Below are 2,789 nucleotides of genomic sequence, written 5' to 3'. Positions count from 1 at the left end.
CCAGCCACGCTGAATAACGTTATAACAGTCCGATCGGCCTGGAGTCTGGATGAAGCTAGGTGACTAAAACCACAATATCTCAGTATATTCCAGCTGGTAGAAACAACCATCAGCTTTGTACTGATTATACTAACATGCAGCTGTAATAGTTGAGTGTTTTTACAGCGTAGTATTTGTACCTTTACAAAAGTAAATGATCTGAATGCTTCCACTGTGATAGCTGCATTTGAGAAAATAATGTGTGAATGTTCAGTGTCAGTTCAGGCCTCTTTCTCTGCTCCAGTTTCTCCATTCAGCCTCCAACTGTTTGCATAATTAGTTCTTTTATCAGTGTGTGTGTGTGTGCGTGTGTGTGTGCTCTTGTACACAATCACTCCTTTCACACACTGAGTCCTCTAACAAACACCAGTGGCTGATGGGAATTTTCACTTACTTTAGTTTTATTGTTGCAGTTTAAAAAAATACATAAAAAAGACAAAGATAAATCATATTCAGTGCAGGGAGGGAGGTTTAAATTTTAGTTTTATAAAACCCTAAATTAAACATATGATATGTAATTCCTGCCACTAGGGGGTCTCTCACAATCAGAACAATTAACAACAAAGGAAGTGTGATGAGGGTTGAAGCAGGCGGTGCGCATCATGGGAGTGTTGTCTTCACCACCCATTCGGTGGCTCATTGCAGTCAGCTCTCCCGGGTTAGGATTCCCTTCAGTGTTTTCATGGTCAGCGACGGTTCTCTTACCGGGGAAGGGGCCCAATTATCCACAGGGAGGGCTCTCCTCCTCTCCAAACAAAAACAGACCCGCTGGATTAAAACCACTAAACACACTGGAATAAAAGCAGTTCCACCTTAAACACACTGAGTAAAAGCAGTTCCACCTTAAAAATCACTGCTTCTCCCACGGCTGTTGGACATGACAAAGGACGTCCCGGAGGGGCTGCGAGCCGAAGCTGCTGCTAACGTCTAGCTCAGCTTGTTTCTCTGATTAACTTAAGATCCAGACGTCCGATGGACTAAAATCCTTCATCCGGTTCAAATTGTAGAGTTAAAAAGCACCAAGATTCTAAACAGTGGGATGGTAAAAAATCAGTAATGAAAAATAAGAGCTGCTAATCCTGGGGTGTTTTGGTTTGTCAGTTGTTTTTCTGTTTGGCATGAACATGGTGCTTGAGTTGCCTCCTCCTGTCCTGACTCCATTTACATTAACCATGAGAATGGTGTGTGTGTGTGTGTGTGTCAGTAAAAACAGGCTTTATTAAAGAAACAGGACTGAACACCTCAGAGCAGTTTTGGAGCAGCAGGTGGATTAACACGACCGGGTTCAGTGTCCTCTGCGCCTTTTGTGCTGTGGATTTTTACAGTTTTTGAAATGAGAGAACCAAATCCAAAAAAAGAGCTGTTTGGTAATTTGTTTTTTTTTTTAAATTTCATTTTAAAAAATGGAAATTTTTGGTTTCCTCAAAACAAAACTCTTGTTTGACCACAAAGTACACCGGACGGACGGGTGTACTTTCTGTTCATGTGTTACAATTGCATTTTTTTTAAGACATTTTTTTAATAAGAAGTCCTTGAGTCGGTCAGTGTTCCAGCAGTAGCCCCTCAGTGACCACTTTATACAAAACTTTATTTAATTAATTTACTTTCTACAAGTTTAAAATAGCTTCATGGTTGTATTTTATAGGCAGAATCCACTCAAAGTTATTAGTTTATATTACAGTCGAAGCTTGAAATCATAGAATGGTTATAGATATCTTGCTCACAGGATGAAAGTCTGACGTGTTTGTTTAGGAAACATATCAGATCTTTGCGTCACATTTACATCCTCCACCCCCACGTGGCTCCTGATAACATCTGATTAAACCTTTTGCCCATGACAGCTACCCTAAAGAGCCGGCTTTGGGAGAACTTCATTTGGCTCCACTTTATTTGGATAGTCCGCCTACAGGAGTTATAGGATTGTCTGTAACTTTCAGCAAGCTCAGCAATTAGTGAGGATTGAAAACAATTCAGCTTAGTTCACAAATAAAGGTTGTGAATGGAATTCAATTTAGATAATCGAGTGCCTTCTCTCTCCGCTTCCTACAGTGATTTATCCAACAATAAATTATGTTTGATTTCTACATTAGCCAAGAGCTAACTTATAGCTAACCTAAGCTGGGGTTGTTCCAGTTGGCTGTGTCTTGCTGTGCGGTGTGGCATTTGGTTGTTTACATGTTAGTGCATGTTGATGTTGCCTTTACTAAAGAACACTACGTTCTCATAAACCCTCCAGAAAATGCTTCATACGACTTCCCTCGCTGCATATTTTGAATATTTTGATACTATGGTACTGTGACATTTTGCTTCATCACTTCTGCCTTCTATGAAGCTCAACCACACAGTGTGACCAAACACCTCTTTGAGGAAGTGGGTGTGCAGAAACCATGTTGCATAATAAATCACCCAGTTCTTGTCTTTATTTTCTACTTTCACTAAAATACTGTTAAGACTGAAAATTATAAGGTTTTTTTTCTCTCCTATGCAAAATTTTCAAAGACACATTCAAAAGATAATTGGAAAGCATCAAAGGCAGGACTGAAGATGAGTCTCAGGCATATAAGACTGTATCATATGCATAGAATTGACTTTGAAGTACTGATTCCACTGATGTTATTATGTATTATATGTACTGAGCTGCTTCAACTGTGAACATGAATAGTAAATTTACAGATAACTTCATTTTCCAAATGTATTACAACTCAGCTGTAGCTGAGCTACAAACTTTTACAAACCAGCATCTTCTCTTT

Source organism: Morone saxatilis, unplaced genomic scaffold, assembly GCF_004916995.1.
Source record: "Morone saxatilis isolate NCDOM2014 unplaced genomic scaffold, NCSU_SB_2.0 Contig2, whole genome shotgun sequence".
NCBI classification, from domain to species: Eukaryota; Metazoa; Chordata; class Actinopteri; family Moronidae; genus Morone; species Morone saxatilis.
The sequence above is the reverse complement of the archived record's forward strand: the minus strand, read 5'-3'. Positions refer to the sequence as shown.